We start from the raw sequence: 14,444 nt of genomic DNA, 5'->3' as shown, positions 1-14,444 counted from the left end.
GTCACAAAACTTATACCTTTCATTTTATTTTATTTTCGGCCAAAATTTCATTTTCGGTTTCACTTCGATTTAACTTTTAATTTCTTGTCGCGCTTATGTTCGGATCGAGTTAATTCTCTGGGGAGCTGTGCCACTGGTGCTGGCAGAAGGGGATCCCGAGATCTAGAGGTTCTGTGTGGTGGGGCTGTGTGGCAGAGGAAAAAATGAAATTAAGAACATATATAAATCTATGGATTTGTATAAGGAGAAACGTATGGTATGGTGGGAAGATGTAAGGGAGAAAAATAAAAAAAAAAGATAGATAGATAGATAGATAGATAGATAGATAGATAGATAGATAGATAAGTGATTCATGCTCCCAGCCTCCTATGTACAGAGTTCCCCGAGGCGTTTTTACTCGCCAAATAAAGACTGCAGTGTTTCCCAACACACCATGTGAATGTCCGTGGCTGTCGAAATTATTTCATTTATGTTTTTTTCACGTTTGTCGTCCGTGTCACTTCAAAGGCCATTGTGACTTCAGTCTTGTTATTGATTCATATATGCTTTCTATTTCTTTTCATTTTCAAACCTTTTTGTCTAAATTGTATTTGTCATTCACCTTGATTTAAACATTTATTAAAGTCCAGTTTGCCATTTATTCGTATTTACTCGTACTTTATTATTATTTTATAAATTTATTCCATCATTTCGTTTCAGTCGTCTATATTTGCCCTTCCTCTCGTTCCCGCTTTTTCTTTTTTCTTTTTTCTTTTTTCTTTTTTCAGAGCTGAGGGGACTGAACCCGAGACCTTGCATTTTGCTAGGCAAGCACTCTACCACAGAACTAAATCCCCAACCCCGTCGTTCCCACTTTATGTCTGTTAACATTTAATTGTTTTATCTCCCTTGTCCTTCTGTGTCCCTCGTCTTAATTTCTGCTTTATTGTTTTCTTTTTTTTTTTTTAATTTATTTATTTAACGCATGTGAGTACACTGTAGCTGTCTTCAGACACACCAGAAGAGGGCATCAGATCTCATTACAGATGGTTGTGAGCCACCATGTGGTTGCTGGGATTTGAACTCAGGACCTCTGGGAGGGCGGCGGTCAGTGCTCTTGGCCATGAGCCATCTCTCCATCCCATCTGTTTTATTGTTTACATCGCACTTACTCTGTTTTTATGGCGATCTATTAACTTTTTTTCCATGTCAGTCGTCGGTATCTGTTGATCACCTTGATTTTTTTTTTTTTTCTTTTTTCTTTTTTTCGGAGCTGGGGACCGAACCCAGGGCCTTACTCTTGCTAGGCAAGCGCTCTACCACTGAGCTAAATCCCCAACCCCGATCACCTTGATTTTTGTTTTATTGTTTATTCACATTGACTCTTTATTCATTATTATTTTTAAGTAAAATAAAATAAATAAAATTTAAATATGGTAAAAATATTTGTTAAACAGATATTAAAAGGGAGGTCTACAGCAGATTTTAAACTAACGGGCACACACACACACACACACACACACACACACACACACACACACACAAATTTCTCCCAGAGGTCCTGAGTTCAATTACCAGCAACCACAAGGTGGCTGACAACCATCTGTAATGGGATCTGATGCTCTCTTCTGGTGTGTCTGAAAATAGCTACAGTGTACTCTTACGCATAAATAAAATAAATAAATCTTTAAAAAAAATAAAATATGAGGTTGGCTCTCTTTGCTCCTCTCTTTGCTCTTTTGCTCTTCCTCTCTTCCCCTCTTCCCCTTTGTCCCTCTCCCCATTCCCCTCCCAAATTCTCTCCACGTGCTCATGACTGGCCTTTACTCTCTTCTTCTACCTTTCTTCTCTCATTAAACCTCTCCGTGGAGGGGGAGGGGTGTGTGTGTGTGAGTGGGGAGGGGGGAATGAGGTTGACCAGTCTTCCTGTGTAACAGAGGTTTAAAAGGAGGCTGGTCGACAAAACGTTTTTTGTGGTTTTTATTCTCTCTCTCTCTCTCTCTCTCTCTCTCTCTCTCTCTCTCTCTCTTTCTCTCTCTCTCTCTTAATCAACTCGGAAGTCGATCTGCTGTCCCTTTTGTTAAAAGCCAAAGTATTAAGTGGCGAGCCGATGTTTCAACTTTCACCATTCTGTTCCTTTCACCAAAAAGGGGTTCTTTGGCTTTTCCTTTCCTTTTTGAAACAAAACGAAAGGAGGAGCTCGACCAGTTGGCCTAGCTTCCCTGTTCCTTTTCCCTCTTCCACGGTATGCTCGATGAAATAAAGTAAATAAATGAAGTTTCTAGTTATGTATTTGTTTGGGAGACCCGAACTCTCTCTCAAGAGAGAGTTGCATCTTCCCGCTGCCGCCCCCCCCCCCCACACACACACACAAGGCCTCCTCCCTGTATGTGGGGGGAGGGGAGAGGAGTGAACCGGGAGCTAACTGAGAGGGTGGGGTGGGGCGGGGCTGGAGAATATGCGGGTCCCTGAAGGTCAGTCGGGGAAGTACTGCTGCTGCCCTAGCACGCTTCAGTGCCTCTTTAGAGTTAGAGTTTTCTAAGTTTTCTGCCTACAAATCAGCGAGTGATGATTTCACTGTGAAATGATGTCTGATCATCGCTCTCGCTGTCCTGTCAGGGCTCCGGCTCCTGGCAAATGTCTGACTGAAGGAAACCTTAGTTAGACTCACACCCAGCTGTTTGGAAATGGTAATGGGAAGTTGATAGCACACCCTGGGGGAAGAGGCAGACTCCCTTTTGCTCCTCTCAATTCCCAGCCTCGCCCTGCCAGCTCGGGGATTTCTAAGTAAAGAATCCTGGACCATATATGTACAGGGTTTGGCGTTTCTGATTCATGTTTAATGTTTAGTTAAATAAAGCTTGTCAAGGGCTGGAGAGATGGCTCTCCACAGAGGTGGTTCCCCTTTTTCTTAACCCAACTGGGACAGAAGTGCAAACTATCATCTACCTATCTGGGAGTGGAGTGGTTGGATACAGGGAGATGGAGCATTTGCAGTTAGTAAAGTTCTGCTGTCGGTTTTGTTTTGTTTTGTTTTGTTTTGTTTTGTTTCCTTTCATTTTTGGATAGATTTTTTGGATAGCCTTTTTTTTTTTCTTTTTAAATACAAATTTTGTTTTCTGTGCAACATTCTGATCATAGTTTCCCATAGCAAAGCTCTTTCCAGATCCTTCCTCCCCATCCACCACCCCGTACTAACCCAGGCCTGCCCTTAGATGTGGTTGATGCATACCCAGGTGAGTCTCCATTGGAGAAAGGACGATATTCCCATCTCCTATGACTGTCAATGGCCGATGACCTAAATGCCAGTGACTTCGGACTTGACTCCATTTTCCCCTCTGAGAACTGGGTTTGGATCTGTTGAATGCAGGCAGGCCCTCGGTTTTGAAACAAACAAACAAACAAACAAACAAACAAACAAACAAACACACCAAAAAATATTTAAAGCAGGCAACAACTGCCTGCACGCCAAGAGACTGTTGACTCCTCTTTGGAGATAGTACGATGTGAAACTTGCTTAATAAAGTAGAGTCCACACAACACAAAGGGAACACTTTAACAAATTATGAAGGAGAGAGGGGGTATGTTTATCTACCTCCTCTTGTTTCTCAGACTAGAGATTTCATCTTCCTCTGTCTCTCGAGTGCTGGTGGCTTTGCTGCTGGTTTGGGGGGGGGGATTGGGATAGGGATAGGAAGAGAAAAGGCTTGAGTGCTGATTTTAAAGCTCTCTCTCTCTCTAGCTCTCTCTCTCTAAAGCTCTCTCTCTCTCTCTCCCCCCCTCCTTCTCTCTCTCTTTACACACACACACACACACACACACACACACACACACACTCACTTCCTAGGATGAAAGAAAAGAAATGAAAAGGAAGGCACCCATGGTGATGCATGACTTTGATCTCACTTTGGTCTCAGCACTGGAGAGGAAGATAGGAAGACCTATCTAGATGCAACGTGAAGAAGGCCTATGTCAGATGAGTTAATGGCTAGGGAACTGTTGGCTGGCTAGTCTGCCATTTTGTTGCAGTTGCTAATATTATAAGGACACTTTCTCATTGGTTGTTTCTGCTGTTGCTGCCAAATTCATTACATATTCTGTTAGGCTCTTCTGTGTGATAACACACTCAGAAGACGAACACTGTTGAAGTCAGTCTAACTGCTTTCTTTGTTGTCTAGTTACCCGCAATAATCTTGGACCTGAACTGAACACCCAGCAGCACTTCCCGCACCCACCCATGTATAAGCTTTTATAACCTGGACCACCAACACTAGAGCGACAGGGCAGACAGAGACTATTTGGAACCGGACTTCCATTTTGAGTTTTTGTTTGTGTTCTTGTTTTTTTTCTCCTGTCCTGTCCTGTCCTGGCCTGTCCTGTCCTGTCCTGTCCTGTCCTATCCTGTCCTCTCTGTCTGTATGTCTGTCTGTCTGTCTGTCTGTCTGTAAATCCACACATATAGTTCTTTCCACATCTTATATCTCAAAACAAATAATGCTTGCTGTGATCCTCATTTCATTCAAGGGTACTACTCTCTAGACCAGAGGAGCCCCCTTACAATTCTCCACAGGTAGTGATGACCGGAGTGTTCAGTGCGACTAAGCAGGAATTATATGGTGCCGCCATTATGCTTGATCTTGCCGAAGGTAGGGTTGCGGAGCATGGTTGCCACGATGGCGACCAGTAGACCGTGATTGAGGAGACGGAACAATAATTAACCTACAATTCTCCCTCTCTGTCAACTGTTTCTCTGTCACTCTCTGTCTCTCTTCCCTCCTTCCCTCCCCCGTCTCTCAGACCTGAATGAGCATTGAAACTAAAGTAAATGTACATGTGAAAAGAAGCCAGGTGTGGTGCTGCATGTCTTTGATTGCATCACTTGAGAGGTGAAGGTCGGTGGGCAGCTCTGTGAGCAGGCTGCAGATGATCCAGGTACTGATTTCAGGGCTTTTGTGCAAAGACCCCTGACTCAACTAAAGAAATGAGGAGGAAAATAAAGAAACAGATACAATTAACTTGGAATAAACCAAACAAACTAAGAAAAAGGAAAGGCAGTAATGGAGTGGCCTGGCTTACAGAGGAAGGGCAGACATTTATCTGCCATTGCCTCCTCTGTTGAACACACAAACACAGGCGCCGAGAGCGAGAGAGCGAGAGAGCGAGAGAGCGAGAGAGCGAGAGAGCGAGAGAGCGAGAGAGCGAGAGCGAGAGAGAGAGAGAGAGAGAGAGAGAGATCTGTTAATCTGTTTGTCTCCACTCTAGTTTTTCAGACAGGGTTTCTTTATGAAAAGAAAGAAACTGGTAGCTGTAGGCTGGTAGCTGCTGGCTGTTAAAGGTCTAGGTAAAACAATGTGATGGCCTAAGAGGAAAATAAAACAGATACAATTAACTGTTAAAGCCTAGATGCCGTGTGAATGAGGCCTACATCAGATTGGTTAAGATAACTGTCACCTGGCTAGCCTGCCATTTTAATATTGCAAGGCCGCCTTCTGTGGGTTGTTTCTGCTGTCACTACTGAGTTCATTACATATTCTGACAGGTTCTGTATGACACACACTCAGAAACCAAACATTGTAGAATCCAGTGTGTCCTTGAGTGCGTGTCTACAATGCGTGCGTGCGTGCGTGCGTGCGTGCGTGCGTGCGTCTGTGCATGCGTGTGTCCATGGCATGCTAGAGCCCACCCCAGATTTGTGTTTCAGAGATCTTTACTTATTTATTTTTCCTGCCTTGGCTTGTGTAGGCACTAAGTCACCACACTTCCCGAAAAACAAAATGAAACAAAACAAAACAAAATCCACCAACAAATGGACCAAACCCCAAGCCAAACAAACAAATATTCCTGCCTGCCTGTCTGTCTATCAGGGCTACAACAGAGAGAAGTGGAATCTTGAATGAACAAAACTAGAATACCTAAGTCTTGTTTCCCCTCTTCCCACCCTCCCCTGCCCCCCAGCCCATCCCCTAGAGCTGGTCTAGCATGTTCTCTGACCCTGGGGGTGCGGTGAACCGGCCTGCTTTGCTAAACTCTGTAGTGTATAAACTTGGTAACTCTAGAAAGCAGGAGCTGAATGTGCAGATAAGGTGGTGGTCGAGCTGTGTGTGTGTTGGTGTGGGAGGAGACTGCTTCGGTAACTGCTGCTTTTCAATGTCCGGCTGAAACTCTGTGCTTATGATGTATCTTTTGGTTTATTCGATTTTACTTACTGTCTATTGGGTTTGCATTTGATTTTTATTGATTTTATTGATATTTATGTTTAACTATTTTGACCTGGCTAAATGACTGACTGACTGACTGACTGACTGACTGACTAAGTCTACCTGGCATACAGGAGGAATTCAAGGACGAACGATTGTTTAAGTATGACAAAAATAAGTAAGTAAGTAAGTAAGTAAGTAAGTAAGGGGTTGGGGATTTAGCTCAGTGGTAGAGCGCTTGCCTAGCAAGTGCAAGGCCCTGGGTTCTGTCCCCAGCTCCGAAAAAAAAGAAAGAAAAAAAGTAAGTAAGTAAGTAAGTAAGTAGAAGTAAGTAAGTAAATAAATAAATAAATAAATAAATAAATAAATACGATCATTTAGAAGTAATATAGGCAGAAGGAGAACATGTGGCTGTGGATGGTCTGAGGCTTCTGGCTGCTTTTGGGTGCCTCTTCACCTTTCTGCACGTGCAAACTGAGTTTAATTAAGTTCTGTTTCCCTAGAGGCTGGGAAAGGGAGAAACAGAAGTGACCTGGAACATCAGGGCTAATGGCCGGCTGCCTCCATCTTGGTGAGGTCAGGTGTCAGCCAAGCTGGCTGCCAACCATCACAGTTGAATCCAAAGTGCCCAAATGGGACACTATAACAAATCATGTATACAGATTTGTGTATATAGAAAACATTTTTTCCTTTCTCTTCTTTTCTTTTCTTGAGAAATTCAGCTGGTCCTGATGTCTTTCCCTCGGTGTGTCCCTCTGTCATCTCTCTCTCTCTGTCTCTTTGTCTTACTGTCTCTGTCTGTCTCTGTCTGTCTCTGTCTCTGTCTCTCTCTCTGTGTGTGTGTGTGTGTGTGTGTGTGTGTGTGTGTGTGTGTGTGTTCCTTAATCTCAGCAGCACTACTCATCCAATCGATTTTCCTCTCCCCTTGTCTCCTTCACATGGCTATTACCCCACCTTAAACCACAGCACTAGAAGAGCCTGGCAGGCAGATATCTACCCTCTATGCTGTCAGAATTTTTTTTTTTTTTTTTAAAGTCAAAACCTGGATTCTCAGGAGCCATGTGGTGTGTCCTCCTAGGTTCTGGTGCCCTCTTCTGGCATGCAGACATATAGTCAGCAGAGAGAGCTGTGTGGGTGGCGAGGCAGGCAGAGTGGACCTCTGTGAGCTTGAGGCTAGATAAGTCTACGGAGCAAGTTCCATGACTGCCTGGGCTATACCAAAAGAAACGTACCTTGAGGCAAAACAAAACAAGGCAGAAAAGGTTCTGCTTTTATTTTACAGACATGTGTTCTCTCTAGTCCTATTGACTATAGAAGTTTGATCATGAAGTCACATTGATTTTTATTACAGAGTTTATTTGTGTGTGAGAGAGAGAGAGAGAGAGAGAGAGAGAGTTTTTCTTTAATCTTCAAACATATTTTTTATTGTTTATTTATTTTATGAGCACACTGTCACTGTCTTCAACACACAAGGAGAGGATTCCATTACAGATGGATTTGTGAGCCACCATGTGGTTGCTTGGATTTGAACTAAGGATCTCTGGAAGAGCAGTCAGTGCTCTTCACAGCTGAAACCCGTCTCTCCAGCCCTGAAACAATATCTTGAATAAACAATAACAAAAACACTAAAACTAAGTCTGCCCGTTTTCTCTTTCTTTCTCTCTCTCTCTCTCTCTCTCTCTCTCTCTCTCTCTCTCCCTCCCTCCCTCCCTCCTTCCTTCTTTCTTCCTTTCTTTCTTTTTCTTCAGATAGGATTTCTTAGTGAATGATATTTATGTTGATATAAATTTTTTACGTACTTTTGACTGGCTAACTAACTAGCTAAGTCTGCCTGTCCTAAAGAAGGAGTTCCCCTGCCACAACTAAATACGTGCATAGAAAAAAAATATATAATTATTAACTTGGGATGAAACTAATGTAACAAGCAAGCAAACAAACGCACAAGCAAACAAAGTAGGGATGGTGGTGCTGGGTGCCTGGTATATGGGAGATGGGAGACCTGTGGTCTAGAGCGTCCAGAGCTCTGGCCTCCATACTCCTGGACTGCATTCTCTCTAGCAATCTTCCCAAAGTGGCTGTATTTAACCATGTTTTTATTTTTTAAATTGGCTCTCTCTCTCTCTCTCTCTCTCTCTCTCTCTCTCTCTCTTTCTCCCTCCCTCCCTCCCTCCCTCCCTCCCTCCCTCCCTCCCCCCACCACACACACAGAGGCACGTGTGAACAAGGGAATGCAAATGCACAAAATAAGTATGTTTTGATCAGAGTGAAAACAAATCACGGGAATTTTAACCATTCCACCATCATTCCACCATTCTTTTAATTTACTCTCTGTGTTTAGTCTTCCAAAGAGGGTGGCAGGTGTGTGGTTTGGTGAGTGCCGGCTGGCAGTGGCAGCGAGGAACAGAGAACAACAACAACCCCCCTCCCCCATCGGGATCGGTGGAGGGGTTTAAAAATGAGTGAGCCATTTAAAAATGGTGTGGAACTGAGGTCATAGCCACCCTCCCCTCACGACGGAGTTTGGACGCTCCCTTTTCCTAACTGTGCCTGTTCCTTGCTAATTGTTAACCGATTCGAGTGCATGTCCTTTCACTTAGAGGTGGCCTGTTTTCACCGCTCCGTCCCTGCTTTCCTTTTCTGGGTGCCTGAGAGGTTGGCCCCGAGTCCATCCAGCGTTCACTGTGTTCCGGCGGGACAACCGGGACCGTTTGTGCCATTCGGGAGAAGTGGTGGGTACCTGCCCCGTTGTGCGTGGGTGAGTGTCCCCCTGAGCTAGGGAGGTCACTCCGGAGAGACGGAATGAGTGTGTGTGGCGGCGGCGGCGCGTGACAGTCTGTATTGGTTTGCTTGATCGAGATCGCTGTCGGGCGACACCTAGTGGCGACAAGTTTCCGCAACGCTCCTGTCCCCCGGTTGGTGACAAAGGACGGGGAAGTGCCTGTGGTGAGCCGGCCAGGGTGAGAGGGTGACAGGCAAGCAGGCGGGTGCGCGACAGCCGTCCTGTCTGGGGACCATCTCTAGCTAGGAGGTTGTACCTGGAGAACTTCAGGGGAGGAGGGTGGCTGTACGACCTATTGGGACACAAGGAGGGGTTGGTGGCAGCTGGATGAGGTCGACCAGAAGGCTTGGGCCCCGTCCCGGATTTTTTTTTTTTTTTTTTTCCAATTTTTTTTTTTTTAATTTTTTATTTTATTTTATTTTTTTTATTTCTTCCCTCCTCTCCGGTCCCAGCCAGCGGGACCATAGACACTTTTGAGGCCGAGAGGGTGCTGTGTCCCCGGCCTCCGAGCCGAGGTGGCCCGGCTAGGGGGCGCCACGGAGTTTTTTTTTTTTTTCTTTCCAGGAGTCCCTTCGGTCCCAGCCAGCGGGACCATAGACACTTTTTGAGGCCGAGAGGGTGCTGTGTCCCCGGCCTCCGAGCCGAGGTGGCCCGGCTAGGTGGCGCCACGGATTTTCTTTTCCAGGAGTCCCTTCGGTCTAATCGGCGGGAGCCTGGACCTCTGAGGCCGAGAGGGTGCTGTGTCCCCGGCCTCCGAGCCGAGGTGGCCCGGCTAGGGGGCGCCACGGGAGTTTTTTCTTTTCCAGGAGTCCCTTCGGTCCCTGATAGCGGGAGCCTGGACCTCTGAGGCCGGGGAGGTGCTGTGTCCCGGCCTCCGGCCGGGGGTGGTGGCAAAGGGGCGCCCACGGAGTTTTTTTTTTTTTCTTTTCCAGGAGTCCCTTCGGTCCCTGATAGCGGGAGCCTGGACCTCTGAGGCCGAGAGGGTGCTGTGTCCCCGGCCTCGGAGCCGGTGGCCCGGCTAGGGGGCGCCACGGAGTTTTTTTTTTTTCTTTTCCACGGAGGTCCTTCGGTCCCTGATGGCAGGAGCCTGGACCTCTGAGGCCGAGAGGGTGCTGTGTCCCCGGCCTCCGAGCCGAGGTGGCCCGGCTGAGGGCGCCACGGGTTTTCCAGGAGTCCCTTCGGTCCCTGATAGCGGGAGCCTGGACCTCTGAAGGCCGAGAGGGTGCTGTCCCCGGCCTCCGAGCCGAGGTGGCCCGGCTAGGGGGCGCCACGGGTTTTTTTTTTTTTTTTTCTTTTCCAGGAGTCCTTCGGTCCCTGATAGCGGGAGCCTGGACCTCTGAGGCCGAGGGGGTGCTGTGTCCCCGGCCTCCGAGCCGAGGTGGCCCCGGCTAGGGCGCCACGGAGTTTTTTTTTTTTTCTTTTCCAGGAGTCCCTTCGGTCCCAGCCAGCGGGACCATAGACACTTTTGAGGCCGAGAGGGTGCTGTGTCCCCGGCCTCCGAGCCGAGGTGGCCCGGCTAAGGTGGCGCCACGGATTTTTTTCTTTTCCAGGAGTCCCTTCGGTCCCTGATAGCGGGAGCCTGGACCTCTGAGGCCGAGGGTGCTGTGTCCCGGCCTCCGAGCCGAGGTGTCCCGGCTAGGGGCGCCTCCGAGACTTTATTTTTTTCCAGGATCCTCCCCGGTCCCTGCCAGCGGGAGCATGGACTTCTGAGGCCGAGGGGAAGCTGTGTTCCAGGCTATCTACCATGGCCTCCTCGGTCTGTGAGCACTCAGGGTTCTAAGGTCGACCAGTTGTTCCTTTGCGGTCCGGTTTCTCTTTCTACATGGGGACCTCTTGGGGACACGTCACCGAACATGACTTCCAGACGTTCCGTGTGGCCTGTCATGTTTATCCCTGTGTCTTTTACACTTTTCATCTTTGCTATCTGTCCTTATTGTACCTGGAATATATGCTGACACGCTGTCCTTTTGACTTTTTGTCATTAAAGGACGTTGGAAGAGGCTTGCACCAAGGCTGTTTGCTTGTCCAGCCCTAGCTCTTTCTTCTGCGCATGGGCCTCTTCGATGCTCGAAGCTTAGCGTCCCCCCATGAGTACGCGCTTCCTGCTTTCCCGTGCTTGCTTGCTACTGCTCTGTGGCGCTTGCTGACAACCATCCCCGCGTGTCAGGCGTTCCCAATTTCCCCGTGGTGGTTGTCGTCCGTTACCGGTAGGAGTCGTTGGTGCCGAGTGCGACTGGAAGGGTTTTCCCGTTTGGTGCTAGTGACCCCTGGCGTGCTCCTCTGCGGCCGACCGGTTTTTTTATTTGTTTTTTTTTGTTTTTGTTTTTTTTTTTGTTTTTGGAAGGAGTTCCCGAACCTCCGCTGCTTGGTGGTGTGTCCCTTTCTTTCCTGCTGTGTGCCTCCCGAGTTGCACCTTTTCTCCTTCGAAGGGGATTTTATTTTTTTATTTTTATTTTTTATTTTTTATTTTTTTTTGAAGGAGTTCCCGAACCTCCGCTGCCCGTTGAGTCCGTTCTTCCACGCCACGTGCCTCCCGAGTGCAACGCTTCCTTTTCTCGCCTCGAAGGGTAAATTTTTTTTTTTTTTGTGTGTGTGGCAGTGTTAGCGGCTTTCTTCCCGTGCTCTCTCTCGCTCTTCTCGCTCGTATTCCCGTCCAGTGCGTTGTTAGAAAGCTCTCACGCCCGTTGTTCCCGATGCATGGCGTGTCTCGCTCCCGTTGGATCGATGTGGTGCTGCCGCGTTCTCTTCGGGCCGGGGCCTAAGCCGCGCCAGGCGAGGGACGGACATTCATGGCGAATGGTCATTCAGCGCGAATGGCGACCGCTCTTCTCGTTCTGCCAGCGGGCCCCTCCGTCTCTCCTCCCCATTCCTTTGCAGGGTGGTGTGTGGAAGTCAGGGGTGCGGCTGTCCGGCACGAGCGCTGACCCGCGCACACTTGTTGCTGTGGTTCGCGGTGTCCCTGTGGACGTGTCGGGGGCGCTTGCCCCCACGCCGTTCCTGCTTCGCGGCCCTCTTCCCCCGTGCCGGGAGAAGGTGGTGAACCCGCTGCGGTGCATACCCTTCCCGAATGGTGTGTGCACGCGCCCTGCTTTGTGTGAGCCTTGCGGTGCTCCTGGAGCGTTCCGGGCTTTGACCACCAAGGTGCCCGCTTCTGAGTTGGCGGTGGCGCTTCCCGCTCCCCGGCGTGCCTCCTGTGCTCCATGGTGCTTGTGCCTTTACGCTTTCCCTTGTCCTAGTTGCCGGCTTTCTGCACGGTGACAGAAAGGGGGTCGAGGAGTTGAGTGTGCGGTTAAAAGGCTCCTTCCGTTGGGTGAGCGCCCACCCCGTGCCTATGTTTTTGGTGCCTTCACCCGCGGGCCCTGCGCGGTTAGGGTGTGGTGCTGAGCGATCGCGGCTGGCCCTTTTAAAGACCGGACTCCCTCAAGTCAAGGCTCCTCCTTTGTGTGCGCCTTGAAGAGGCCTGGCTCTCGGCGGGGACCTGTCGCAGGTCCCCCCCGGTCCGCGAATGCTCAGAAGACCCCGGAGAAAGAGACCTTTGCCGATACCGCAGACCCCCCACCAGCTGGCGCGTGGTCCTTCCCGTTCTGTCCCGCGCCTGTTGCTCGTTTCCCGTTGCGTGCACAGGAGCCATGGCTGCTCGTCGGTGTTGGGTTCGTCCCCGCCCTCAGTGAGGAATTTGCCTTCTCTAGCTATCTTCGGAAAGCCTACGATCTCCGAGGGCTTCTCCCGGATGGTCCCCTCGGCTGCCCGCCCTGGCCTCAGCCTTCTGCGCGCAGCGTTTGCTTCTCTCGCCTACCGCGACCCGCGCCTCCCCGCTCAGTACGAGGAGGGATCACGCGGGACGGGGCTCTGTCGACCTGCCGCTGTGCGGAGCTTGTGGGGGAGATTGGGTTTCTGGTGGCAGGTGGCGGGGAAGGGCCGTGCACACGCCCGCGTGCGCGGTACCCCCCTCACCGCGAGGGGTCGTCGCGGGACGGGTGGGTTTGGAAGGGCGGCGGTGGGCTCCCGGTCCCACCCGCCTCCGTTTCCCCCGTGCCCTCCGTCGCGTGTGCGTCCCTCCCACGCGCGTCCACGTCCCGGCCACTCTCGCGGCGAGGTCGTGTCGCGTGTGGTGCGTGCCGCGTGCTCTCGGGCGTCTGCGGTTGCCGCCTCGTCCCCCCCTTCCACGGCAGCGTTCCCACGGCCGGTGGAGATCGCAGGGAGCCGTCCTACCCCCTTCCCCCTCCGCGGGGCTCTCGAGGGTCCGTGAACCGCGGGGTTGGCCTCGCTCTCGGGGGCGGACTTCTTATTTGGGGGAACCGGCGGTCGGCCGCGTCCAGCGCGTCGTCGGACGTTGGGACCCGCTGCCACGCGGGGGTCTTCGTCGGTTGGCGTCGGCGTCTGCCTCGGTTCGCTCTCGCGTCGGCTGGCGTCCTCGGGCTCCCGGGGGTTGTCCGTTGGTTTCGGGTCGGCTCGGTGCCGCGGGCGTGGCGGGACTGCTCCGGGTTGGGTGCAGTGTGATTCCCGCCGGCTTGGCTCGCGTGCCCGGTCGCCGCCCGAGCGGCCTCCGGTCCCTTGAGGCGTCTCCCGCGGGGTGCCGCTGCGGCCCGCCCTGCCGTCGACGGTCCTCGTTCTGCCGGTTCGCTCCCCCTCCCCGCCCGCCGGCGTTCCGCTCTCTCTCGCTCCTCGTCTGGCCGACCCGCGGCCGTGCTGCCGGGCCCTCTGCGAGCCGGCCGGGCGCGCACGGGTCCCGGGGCGGTCGCGGGGTGCCTGGGGGGAAGGGCCGCCCGGCGGGCGGGCTGCGGTTTGAAGGGCGTCCCGGCCGCCGCGGCCGTGGCGGCGCGTCTCGCCTGGTCTCTTGGAGGCGTGTGCGGGGGGAAAGACGCCCCGCGAGGCTGTGGGAGAAAGAGGCTTTAGTGGCTGTCGCCCACGCCGGTCCGTGGGGCCTGTTGGCTGAGGGTGCGTCTGCGCGGGGGGCCGTCCGGCCCCGCCGTCCTCTGGGAAGGCGTGCGTCGGGGGAAAGCTGCCGGGAACAGGTGGGGCCTGGGCGGCCCGAGTCGAACCCGTGTGCGCGTCCCCGGTGTGGCGGTGGGGGCTCCGGTCGGTGTCTCTCCCTCTCGCTGCCCCGAGGCCCGGCCTCCCTTCCGACGCGGGCTCGGCCCCCCTCTCTCCCCCCTCGCGGGGTCAAAGTCGCTCGTCGACCTCCTCCCCTCCTCCTCCACCTGTCCGCGCGAGGGCGTCGCGCCGCGTGTCGAACGTTGGGCCCCGTCCTCATCCTCCGCTTCTCGCCCGGGGGTCGGCCGCCGTCCGGTCTCCCGCCGCTCCCCGTTGGCGTGGTCTCCCTCCCGCCGGTTCACGGTCCTCCGACCCCGCCCGAGGGGGTCGGGGTGGACTCCCCCCGTCTCCCCGGCGTTGCGCCTCGCTTGCCCGTGTGCTTTGGGGGTGGGCCTGCTGCGGCCCCCGCCCGCCCGTGAGCCCCGGCCGCATCCGCCGGCGCGGCCGCGCCCGGT

This window comes from Rattus norvegicus, chromosome 3, assembly GCF_021556685.1.
Source record: "Rattus norvegicus strain SHRSP/BbbUtx chromosome 3, alternate assembly SHRSP_T2T, whole genome shotgun sequence".
NCBI lineage: Eukaryota > Metazoa > Chordata > Mammalia > Rodentia > Muridae > Rattus > Rattus norvegicus.
The sequence above is the reverse complement of the archived record's forward strand: the minus strand, read 5'-3'. Positions refer to the sequence as shown.